The sequence below is a fragment of the Hyperolius riggenbachi genome, chromosome 2 (genome assembly GCF_040937935.1).
Source record: "Hyperolius riggenbachi isolate aHypRig1 chromosome 2, aHypRig1.pri, whole genome shotgun sequence".
NCBI lineage: Eukaryota > Metazoa > Chordata > Amphibia > Anura > Hyperoliidae > Hyperolius > Hyperolius riggenbachi.
In genome coordinates, this window is record NC_090647.1 from 33,035,622 (window position 1) to 33,048,808 (window position 13,187).

Sequence of the window (13,187 nt, forward strand, 5' to 3'; positions counted from 1 at the left end):
GCTGGTTTCACACCAGGACGTTGCGTTTTAGGGGACGTTAAGGTCGCACAACGTGCCCCTAATGCAACGCCTGGTGCTCTCTGCTTTGGACATCAGAGTGAGCCGCGTTGTGCAGCTCACTCTGGCGTCAGTGATGCCGTGATGCGTACTCTTGGACACATGCGGCATCACGTGGTCCCGCCGGCCAATCGCCGCACAGAGCGGCCGCTCCAGGAAGTAAACACTGCACGTCACTGAGTGCAGTGAATATTAATTAGCCATGTGCCTGGCCGCTCTCGGCTCCTCCCCAACGTTACTGAGCATGTGCAAACAGTATAACGCGGCTCTGCCGCTTACAAAGTACTGCATGCAGTACGTTATATTATGGCGCAGCGTTACTAAGTAACGCAACGTGGGCACTGTGAACAGCCCATTGATTTTTCATTGCTGTGCGGTGGGGTGCGTTACAGGCTGCTCTAATGTGCGCCTGTAACGTCCCACTGTGAAACCAGCCTTAGTGAATGGCAGTTGCTCCATCCAAGTGCCAAAAAAGTGTGCAGCAAGCAGGGAGGCTGGCCAGCATCTGTGTATAAATCTTTTTCAGGGAGTGTCTTTTTATAGGCCTCGTTCACATCTAGCTAGCGCAGGTGGCCGTGCGATCCGAATGCAACGCATACGATCGCACGCCATCTGCGCCGCTGTGCTGCTGATCCCATCCATTGACAGTGATGGGTCAGCTCTGCGCTTCCGGGCAAAATGCAGGCAGCAGTACGTAAGCGCTTCCTAGTGCATCGTACTGTGCAGCGCAGCGCAGTAGATGTGAACAGTAGAAGGGCTGTCTATGCCCTTCTGCCATTCCTGCTTTTCAGCACATCATACCCGCTTCCATATGCGCACGGAAGCGCGTATGATGTGAACGAGGCCTAAAGGCCATGCTGAGAATCCCCTATGGAGAGATGGACTAGCCAGAAATCTGTCAGTAATTTCAGATTTCTACTACTAACTGTAAGTGACAGCAACATAGGAATTAAGTAATTTATGGCTCATTTTGCTGAGGAAGAAACGTACTTCTTATTTGTATGTTTTAAATTTTAAGATTTTCGCAACAGTTTCTCTTTAAAGGACATCCGAGGTGAAAATGAACCTATGAGAAAAACAATTGTATCTGTTCTCCTTCTCCTAAAAATGACTTTTTTAGATATCCCACAGTTTTATTTTATATTTAAATCTAGTTTTTAAGTTTTTACTGCTTCATTGTCTCTGCTTAATGACATTTTCATTGAAGTATGCCAGAGCTCAAATCTATGAATTATTGACCCTTTTTATCTCTTTTCTGCTTCCAGAACCCATTTACTGACAGGAAAGTGTTTTATGGCTGTAATTACTTATCAGTGAGGATTATGCTATAGTCTGACCCCGTCCCAACCCGGACAGAAACTGTCACTTTGTTACCTGATATTTAACTCTTTCAGGCAGAGAAAGGAAAAAAAAGAACACAGTATAGTTATTTGTGTGCTAGGCACTGTACATACCCATGTCTATCTCATCATGTCACATGTCAGTTCGGGTGTCCTTTAAGGTTGTTGAATATGAAATAGACCTCTAATCAGTAAAAAAAAGTTATTCTTTAGGTGATTGACCTTTCTGTGCTTCTGTATCAGAAAATGCAACCCAATCAAACCCTATCCTCACACAGGGCCCCCCTCCCTTGCTGAACTAATAACCCCCCCTGGAGGGAAGAATCCCCCCATGTTGCTCAACTAATAACCCCCCTTCTTGCTCAACTAAGAACCCCCCCCCCCTCCCTGGAGGGAACAATTCCCCCTTCTAGCGCAATGCGATCATGGTTGCAAAAAAATGACAGGCGTGTTAACAGAGAGGAGCCACGCCTACACAGTCATACACTGTGCTCTATGGCAAGTTGCAAAATATGATGGGTTGCAAAATCTTTCATTACACCAGCATTGAACGATGAGGACGGATACCGGCAGCCGTCTGTCTGAACCGGCCCATGGAGATTACTCTAAGTATTTGTAGTTATTTAATATATATATATATATTCTTAGCGGTATGGATAAGCCTGACATAAAAAACTAGCTAGTAGCAGTAAGGATGAGTCAGGCTTGTCCAGCAATTACTATTACTCACCTGTGGTGTCGCTGGCGTGCGCAATCCCTCACCACCACCTCGCGGCTTTCCTGCCAGCGCATTCCATGCATCTTCTCAGCGATCCTCGCCGGTGATCTCTGTTCTTCAGCGTTCTTCACTTCCTGTCCCTCTGCGATCACATGACCCCGGCATGTCCATCTGATGACGCAGCATCATCAAATTTACATTTTTTTTGTATTGTTTGCAATAAAAAGATCTGATTAGGATCCAATATGAAAAATTATTCGTAGCACATTAACCACTTAAAGGGGAACTGAAGAGAGAGGTATATGGAGGCTGTCATGTTTATTTCCTTTTAGACCATACCAGTTGCCTGGCAGCCCTGCTGATCCTCTGCCTCTAATGCTATTAGCCATAGCCACTGAACAAGCATGCAGCAGATCAGGTGTTTCAGTGGTTCAGACTTATAAGTCTGATCTGACAAGACTAGCTGCATGCTTGTTTCTGGTTTTAATCAGATACTACTGCAGAGAAATAGACCAGCAGGGCTGCCAGGCAACTGGTATTGATTAAAAGGAAATAAACAGGACAGCCTCCATATACCTCTCTCTCCAGTTCCCCTTTAAAGAGGAACTCCAGTGAAAATAATGTAATAAAAAAGTTCTTCATTTTTACAATAATTATGTATAAATGATTAAGTCAGTGTTTGCCCATTGTAAAATCTTTCCGCTCCCTGGTTTACATTCTGACATTTATTACATGGTGACATTTTTACTGTTGGCAGGTAATGTAGCTGCTGCATGCTTTTTTGGCAGTTGGAAACAGCTGTAAACAGCTATTTCCCACAATGCAGCAAGGTTCACACACAGTTAACTGCCAAGAGTACGTACTTTTCTTGTTTCTTGTGGGAGGGGTTTCACCACAATATCAGCCATACAGCGCCCCCTGATGGTCTGTTTGTGAAAAGGAATAGATTTCTCATGTAAAACGGGGGATTAGCTACTGATTGGGATAAAGTTCAATTCTTGGTCGGAGTTTCTCTTTAAAGGATACCTGAAGTGACGTGTGACATAATGAGATAGACATGTTTATGTACAGTGCCTAGCACACAAATAACTATGCTGTGTTCCTTTTTTCTTCCTCTGCCTGAAAGAGTTAAATATCAGGTATGTAAGTGGCTGACTCAGTCCTAACTCAGACAGGAAGTGACTACAGTGTGACCCTCACTGATAAGAAATTCCAACTATAAACACTTTCCTAGCAGAAAGTGGCTTCTGAGAGCAGGAAAGAGATAAATAGGGTCAATAGTTCATAGATTTTACCTCTGGCATACTTCAATGTATGTGTCATTGAGCAAAAACAATAAAACAGTTACAACCTAAAAAGTAGATTTAAACATAAAATAAAACTGTGGAATATCTTAAAAAGTCATTTTTAGGAGAAGGAAAATAGACACAATCATTTCATTTGTTTATTATCACTTCGGGTGTCAAAAAGTAAAGATCCTGTCCACATTGTATAAAGTAAAAATTATTCCGGTTCACCATGAGCTTGCTGGGTAGTCTGCCTGACAGCTGTAATGTGTGATCCTCACCACACCCTCTGCAGCCAGAGGGAATCCTCCTGGGGGAAACCCCATCCCTATACAAGTCTGGACATGCCACACAGTGCTGCTCAGCACAGCTGCCTATGCCATGCTGCAGAACCCTGACCAGAGCATGTGTTAAGGCAGAACTCTAGAGACTAAACTCTGGTACACACCTTCAATTGAGATTGGCCGATGTTACCACTTCCATGTAGCATGAGGGTCAAGAGATTTTGAGTAGAATGAAGAGATTGTGCAGGTAAACTCTCAGGCCTGGAAGCTCTCAGCACTAGAGCGCTTTTTTGAACATTTAGGGAGCTCTTTATATCGCTATCGATTTCCCTAAACGCTCTGCCAATATAAATCAATGTAACAAATTCCACAGTAGCGATTGGAATTAGCAAAATTGCAATCGCCGGACATGCAGCATTTGGGGAGCTTTTGTAAAGTATTGAAGCGCTGGCAAATCGCTTAGGAATCGCTACACATAGTAATTTGTGTGCGATTTTAAATTACTGCACAACTGTAAAAAAATTAAAAAAATGAAAGGACCAATCAGAATTAAAAACGCTAATCGCAAATCACTATCACAATCGCTGCCAAAAAGTTTACACTTTTTAAAATCGCTCCCAAAATCTCTAAAAAACGCTCATGAAATCACTTACAAAACACTAATTAAAAACGCTAGCGATTTTGTAGTGGGTTTCATGCCTCATACTGTATTGAGATGGTAAAATTGGTCAGTCATTGGCCAATCAAAATTGGATGCGTGTACCGGGCTGTTGTTTATCAATATATAGTACATGTTACCTTAGGGGGTACTTTTGTTGGGCTCAGGCGATGCTTAAACTTTTTGCAGTCAATTTACTACAGCACGTTTGCAAGTAACAAAAAAAACAAAAAACAAAAAATCCAAAAACAAATCATATGAAATAGTAAAAATTATATTTCATGTTTGTAAAAAGAGAATGTTTGAAAAGCGTTAACATAAAAGTATGGAAAATTCCTTTTAACAAAAATATATGTGTCAGTGGGTACTTGAGATGATGGTACATGCAATAGCCCACTCTGTGCGTGTCATATGAATGTTAAAGAGCACCGCCCAAAACCTTACAGTGACACTGTAGTAACATATAGTAGAATGCAGTAAATTACAAATTATTCAGGATACACAATTTTCCAAGTTTCAGTATCACAAACACTTCCTACATATCCCCCCCCCTCCGCCTTCCTGAGCATTCTGCAAAAACTGGTATATTGTCTACTGGCTTTAGAACTCTCAGTAAGGGCTGGTGCACACCAAAACCCGCTAGCAGATCCGCAAAATGCTAGCAGATTTTTAAACGCTTTTTTAAATTTTTATGAGGCGTTTTGCTAGCGTTTTGCGGATTGCTGCTGCGGTTTTCAGTATAGTAGATTTCATATATTGTTACAGTAAAGCTGTTACTGAACAGCTTCTGTAACAAAAACGCCTGCAAAACCGCTCTGAAGTGCCGTTTTTCAGAGCGGTTTGCGTTTTTCCTATACTTAACATTGAGGCAGAAACGCATCCGCAATCCAAAAAATGCCTCACCCAGGCATTTTTCGTTTCTGCAAAACGCCTGCCGCTCTGGTGTGCACCACCCCATTGAGATACATTGACCAAGCAGATCCGCAGCCGCAAGCGGATCTGAAAACGCCCAAAAAGCCGCTCGGTGTGCACCAGCCCTAAATGAACATTCCACAGAGATCACCTGCCAGTACTAGAAATATTGCTGTCTGTGATACATTTCAGAAAGTAAATTGGGGTGAGGAAAGATTTTGCAATGGGCAAACATTGACTAAGTATTTTAGGAGGGCTTGTGCACACCTAGGGCATTTTAATGTTTTTTTTTTAAAATGCCGCGATTTTCTAAATCGCCCTGAAAGCGCTACAATGATTCCCTATGAGAGAGTTCACATCTAGGCAGTTCATTTCCAATCCGCTCAGCAAAACGCTGCCTGTGCCATTTTATGAGCGTTTTGGCTCAATGGAAGGTATAGGGAAATCGCGAAGCGCTTTGTATAGTGATTTCCCCAGCACTTAACCACCTGATGACCCAGCCTTTACCCCCCCTTAAGGACCAGCACTGATTTCTAAGATCTGTGCTGGGTGGGCTCTAATGCCCCCAGCACAGATCAAATACCAGGCAGAGCGACCAGATCACCCCCCTTTTTTCCCCACTAGGGGGATGATGTGCTGGGGGGGGGGGGTCTAATCGCTCCTGCCTGCGTGTGGCTGGCGGGGGGGTGGGGCACTTCAAAGCCCCCTCCACTGCAGGATTCCCCCTCTCCCTCTCCTCCCTCCCTGCCCCGGAGATCGGAGGCTGCACAGGAACGGATCTGTCCTGTGCAGCCTCTAACAGGCTCCTGGATGTCATGTGACAGCGATCCCCGGCCGCTGATTGGCCGGGGATCGCTGATCTAGTACAACGCTGCTACTGTTAGCAGCGTTGTAAAAATGTAAACAAAGCGGATTATTTCCGCTTGTGTTTACATTTAGCCTGCGAGCCGCGATCGGCGGCCCGCAGGCTATTCACGGAGCCCCCCGCCGTGAATTGACAGGAAGCAGCCGCTCGCCCGAGCGGCTGTTTCCTGATTAATTAGCCTGCAGCCGGCGACGCAGATGTGCGTCACTAGTCCTGCAGCTACCACTTTGCCGACGCGCGTTATGAGTGCGCAGTCTGCAAGTGGTTAAAGAATAAATACATTTTATTTATTCATTTCCGAGTGAAAGAGTTCACTTCCTGACTGCCACCAGGAAGTGAAAAAACAAATCGCTCTGCAAAAAACGCTTAGAAAAGCGCTTAGAAATGTGCTTAGAAAAGCACTTTTCTACGCACAAAACGCAGGGAAAAGTGGAGAAAAAAAAACTCTTAGGGCCTGAGCCCAGTAACGCAGTTGAGCGCAGTTGTACGCAGTGGTGTCCGCTTTTCAGTATCTGTAACATTGATGTGTTTCTGAAAAGCGGACACCACTGCGCACAACTGCCTTAGTGGGCTCAGGCCCTTAATAAATCGCTCAGCGCTTGTGATAGCACTGGCGATTTAGAATGTGAACAATGCCTGAATGAACTAGCTGATGACCAGGTAGGTATTTGGTTGTTGTTGGCTCTGCTCACTATTACTAACCTTGACACACAAACACTCAATGACCACATTTTTGAGCTTTGTGGTCCTTTGCATGAATTATTTGAATTTTCCCATTGAAATAAACAAAATCTGATTGGCTGTTTGCGGCACCTCCTTTACGGAATTTGAACCCCAGTCACCCAATGACCAACCGTACCAGGTTCAAACCTCAAGGCCTCTGCCATTAACAGTGCAAGAGTGGCAGTAATTTAAATATTCCCCTTGAAAATCAATAGTGAATTTTGATTGGCTTTTGTTCACCCACTTCCCCGAATATTAATCCCAGCCCCCCAGTAACCATCTGGGCAAAGTTTGAGAACCCTGCCATTAACAGTGCAAGAATGGCTGCAGTTTATATTTTCCAGTGAAATTTGTTTTAGCTCCGCCCACTTTTTGTAACCTTGACACACAGTCACTCAATTACCAAGTGTGTTGGCTTTCAGGTTCCTGACATCAAAAATGTGTGAAGGGGGAAGGGGGGAGGCATGTCCTAAGATGGCCGCGTAGTTTCAGAGCTCCGTGCACCCACCTGCTATAAAAAAAACCTCCAAAGCCATGCCAGCCGAAACGTCGAGCGACCTGACCCTGGTGGACAAGCCGATGGATTAGGAGGCATCCAAATGACTGAATTCACAAATTACCTAAACCTCCTCATATTCCTGACCATGTATCTCATACTAATGAAGACCTGCTCATGTTTGTAAAACAGGAAGGCTCACATTTACCTGCCAGATTGATTTTTTTCAACATGTTCGATCTTAATTTTGATCCATTTTCCGATCGGTGTACATTCACTTCTATGGAAATCGATCGGAAAATCGATCAGAAAATTGATCAAAATTAAGATCGGACATGTTGGGAAAAATAGATCTGGCAGGCAAATCTAACAGAAAATTGTATCATGTGTACCTAGCATTAGACTACTCTACGAACCCACAGATTATTGATTCCGATCACTAATGCCCTCAGAGGCGGTAATATACCCTATAGATGGGAATTAGAGATGACCCCAACAGTTCGTCGGCAAGCAGTATTCTGCAAACAAAGGCCTGTTCACCGTTCATGTGGAATCCAAATTTTTTTTTAAAAAAAAAATTCACGTTCGCATTTTTTCCCATAGATTTTAAAGAGACACTGAAGCGAAAAAAAAAATTCTCATATTTTTATTTTCAGTTATATAGTGTTTTTTATAACATTGCATCATTCTCTAATATTTGCAGTTTACACACGACTCAGCATTCTAAATGTTTTTACAGAGCAGGCTAGTGAACTATTGACCTGTCCTCTGGAAAGAACAAGAAGATGTAATGACTGACACTTGAGATAATAAGCTTCAGAAGACAGCCCTCTCTGTGACTTTGAAAGTCATGGAGCTCAATGGCTCTTTTGCATAGATAACAACTGGAGTTTCTTAACTCTTCCTGTACTGGAAACAATATTAGACTTCTGTCTATGCGCCTAATGTTTTATTACCTAGCTGTACTACACATACGAATCCGGAGCAACGCTTTGGCCAGGGATTGCTATACAACCGTAATATGGCTGTATAAAGACCATTAGCAAATTTTTTTGGTATTTTTTTTTTTTTTAATGTTCAGAGGAAGGGAAATTAAAAAAATCCACGTGGGGTACCCTCTACCGAGCATCTTTAACCCCTTGTCCCCCATGCAGGCCGGGATAGCCAGAATGCGGAGCCCCGGCTGAGTGGGGCTTCGCACTCTGAACTATACTAGCCCGCATGGTCCATGGTATGGGGGGAGAGGGGCGGCCAAGCCTTCCCCTACCCCCCCCCCCCCCCCAGAGCCCTTGTCCAATCCATGGACAAGGGCTCTTCCGCACCCAGGAAGAGGTTCATGGTGGCGTCTGGGAGTCCTCTTTAAGAAGGGGACCCCCAGATGCCCACTCACCTCCCAGGAGAAATGAGTATAGGGGTACAAAGTACCCCTTACCCATTTCCGTAAAGGGTTAAATGAAATAAAAACAACAACGAGTAAAGTCCTTGTGAGAAACAGCGGAAAAGCCGCCGCATGTTCTGCCAGCAAGGCGGCTGATTCTGCGTCTGATGCGGCGGTTTGTCCGCGTCAGCATGCGTCTGGTTTGTCTGGAGCTGGTGGTGCCCATGGGCAGAGTGGCGTGGGGGCCGCCGCAAGTTCTGACGGCAAAGCGGCGGATTCTGCATCCAGTGCGGCAGGTTCTCCGCAACAACATGCGTCTGGGTTAGCTGGACCTAGTAGTGCACACAGATGGAGAGCTAGACATGCTCTTTATACCAATAGGAGGAAGATCAGCTGATCGGGACGGTCAGCTGATTCCTGCTCGGCTATTGATTGGTTGATGGGAGCTGGGCGGCGCTGTGGGGTGCTTTACTATATATATCTCTTGCTGTTCAGTTGCTGGTTGTCTGGCGTTGCGAATGCTTATGTGTTAGCACTCAGACCCTAGTCAGATCTTCCAGTGTGGTGGAACCAGGAGGACCTGGGAATCCACACTTAGCCAGTTACTGTATATCTTTTGTGTTATTCTCTAGCATAGTTCCAGGGTGTTGAGGTCACGGCCCTCACACCCCAGACAAGGAATACTGTATATCATCTGTGTTATTCTCTAGCATAGTTCCAGGGTGTTGAGATCCCCGCTCTCACACCCCAGACTAGGAATACTGTATATCATCTGTGTTTTTCTATAGCATAGTTCCAGGGTGTTGAGATCACGGACCTCACACCTCAGACTAGGCCTTGTTCTGATATCTGTTATGACCTGCAGCTTTCCTGACTATTCTTCTGATCTCTGATTTGGTACTTTGCATATCTGATACTCTGTTGCCGACCCGGCCTGTCTGACCTTCTGGCTGTCACCCTCCGCAGGGTGTCCAGCCTTTCCGCAGGGGTCCCCTGCTCTTCAGAGGGGACACTGCTCATTATCAGTCAGGGACTCCCTCTCCAGGTGTCCTTGACTGCAGTAGAGTCTTCTCTACTTATTGGACCACCTGCTACCCTGGTGGTCCAAAGGTTACTGTTGCACCAAAACACTTACACACTCAGGTGTCTAGAGGTTAGACATATTTGATTATTGGCGATTCTGCAGATCCCCAATAATCAGGTATATCTGTATTCTTGGGGATACTGCAAATTGCCAAGAATCAGATTCTCTCTCTGGTTGCTGACACCCATCGTTACAGAACGCCAGACCAAAACAATATGGACGCACTTAGCACTCGTCTGGACACACTCACCACCTCGGTGGAAAATCTCATCAGAGTGATGGACAGTCAGCAGGCCCAGATCTCTGCCTTATCTGGGTCACTACAAGTCCTTCAGACGACTGTAAATTCAGTGCGATCCCCTCCAGTCACAGACTTGAGAATGTCTGTACCTGAAAAGTTTTCTGGCCATAGATCTGACTTTAAGAATCGTGTAATGTCATATTTTGAACTGAGGCCTAATTTGTCAGGGACAGAGGCACAGAGAATTACTTTTATTAAGACTTTACTCTCAGGGGATGCTCAAACCTGGGCGTATAATTTACCAACAGGGCATGAAGCACTTAGGTCAGTTGAAGAGTTCTTCAAGTCCATGGCCATAATTTATGACGACCCAGACATTGCTTCTACCTCTGAGCGGAAACTAAAAACCTTGCGTCAAGGCAAGGATCCAGTGGAGGTTTATGCGGCTAAGTTCAGGAAGTGGTCAGTGTCGGCTAAGTAGGGGACTTTTGCACTACTGGATTGTTTCTTATTGGGGTTATCAGACGCAGTTTCTGGACTGATGTTGGGATACCCCGAACCTAAAACACTTGAGGAAGCAATCACTCTAGCAGTACGTGTTGATAGACGGTTACGATACCAAAAGCAAACCCGTGGTAGGGACAGGGTTAGATATGTCTCTTATGCCACTTCTCCACCTGCCTCACCGCCACCTGAGCCAATGCAGATTGGTCACTCCAAATTAACTCGTTTAGAGAGGAATCGTAGGAAAACTGAGCAGCTTTGTCTATACTGTGCAGAGGAGGGTCATATAGTGCGGAATTGTCCCAAGAAGTCGGGAAACGCTGCCGCCTAGGTGTAGTCAGAGGTAATACCCTGGGCGCGCAGTCTTTACCTCTACATAACGATCGTCTGTTACTCCCTTGTTCGGTGATATGGGAGGGTCAGACTGCTTCCACGGAAGCCTTTATTGATTCTGGTTCAGCAGCTAATTTTATCGATTAAGAGTTTGCAAAGAAATTGGGTATACCCATGCTTCCCTTGAATCAACCGATCTTGGTCACTGCGGTAGATGACTCTCCTCTGCAGAGTAAACGCCCCTTGTCCCGCACTCCTAATGTGCATAACAAGATTGGGGTATTACATGAGGAGAGTCTGCAATTTCTGGTCTTGCATATGGCAACCTCTACCATCATTCTTGGCATGCCCTGGTTACAAATTTACTCACCTCAGATAGACTGGGGGTCAGGTCAGCTAACGAGCTGGTCGTCCCATTGTGATCATCATTGTTTAGCGAAAGTAACCATGGGTAATACCAACATTCAGTTTGAAGGTGTACCAAGACAATACGCAGAATTTGCAGATGTCTTTTGCCCAAAGTCTGCAGACAAACTGGTCCAGATGGAAAAAGGTGGTTCACTACCAGATTCGTCTGAAGCATTCAGCAGTTCCTCTCAGGAGGGTTTTTCAGATCCAACAGGAAACCAGGACGGATGCGGCGTGGCGGCCGAAAGAGGAGAGGGAGGAGGCGGCATGAGAGACCGATTGCGGTCACGCCAACCGAGACAACCAAGGAAATAATAGTAGTTAACATATCCTCAGTTGCACTGACCTCATCTCAGCTATCTGCCCTTAATTATGGCCTTTCCTTCTCACCCACTAACTTTCCAGACCCATTGGAAGTGGACATTGAATTACAACGCTTTTTTCGGTCCATCAAGTTGAAATATTTCTTTTCAGCTCCCAGGATAGCCGATAATACTTTGCGTGGTACCACGCTGCGGAATAAGAGCAAGTTTCAGCCCTCTTCCTGCCAGATGATTGATATCTATATCAAAAAAGTACAAGATGAAGTTGACACCTTGATGAGACAGCCCACTTATGAGGGAATCCGAGTACGATCTAATATCAGTAAATCAGAAAGATTGGCAATTAGGGAACTGATGAATGATCCGAATATTACAATTAAACCTGCCGACAAAGGCGGGGCCATTGTGGTCATGGACACTAAAGATTATCGGAAGGAGGTCCTAAGACAACTTGCTGATATTACGACCTATCAACTGATACCAAATGATCCTACAGCAGAGATACAGGGAAAGATATTAGAAGCTGTGACTTCAGCCAAGGCCCGGAGTGTCATTGATGACAAACTTGCGGAATATTTGATACAGCCATATCCAGTTGTCCCAGTTATATACATGTGTCCAAAGATTCATAAGAGATTGGACAATCCACCTGGTCGACCAATAGTCGCCGGGATAGATTCGGTTCTGGCCCCTATATCCAAGTATTTGGATCAAATTCTTCGACCTTATGTGACTTCTTTAAAATCATATTTGAAAGACACTCAAATGTTTCTGAATATACTAAAAAATCTACCACCTGTTGAGGATGGGTGGTTGTTAGTTACAATGGACTTTGTAAGTCTATATACTGCTATACCGCATGAAAGGGGCCTTGAGGCAGTTAGTTATATGTTAGAAACGGAGTCGGATTATTCCAGGGAGCAGATACGGTTTATCTGCTCCTAGTTGAAAATGGTACTTAAATACAACTATTTCAGATATGAGGAACAGTTTTACATGCAGGTTAGGGGCACAGCTATGGGGTCGAATGTGGCCCCGTCCTACGCAAATATCTATATGGGAGTGTACGAGGAGATGTTTGTTTATTCTAGTGAACTTTTTCAAAAACATGCCATGCAATGGTTTCGTTATATAGATGATGTTTTTTTGCGTGTGGGCGGGGCCACATTCGACCCTTATGGAATTTGTTAATTATTTGATGACTAGATGCCCGGATATTAGGCTTACGGTACACAGCTCAGAGAAACAGATCAGCTTTTTGGATACACTGGTGATGTGTAAGGATCAGAGACTGGTTACGGACCTCTATGTTAAGCCCACGGATGTGAACTCAATGTTACATTTTGGGAGTTTCCATCCGTGGGCTACTAGGAGATCGGTCCCGGTCGGGCAATTTCAGAGAGTACAGAGAATTGTGGGTGAGGATGAGGTCAGGACACAGAGGATGGAACAAATGCAACAAAAGTTTATTAATCGAGGTTATCCTGAGGACTTGGTCCAGGGGGCCAGGTCTAGGGTGACACATGGCACTGTGGGAGTCAGGAGAAAGAGGGGTGATGTTCGGGAGCGGATACCAT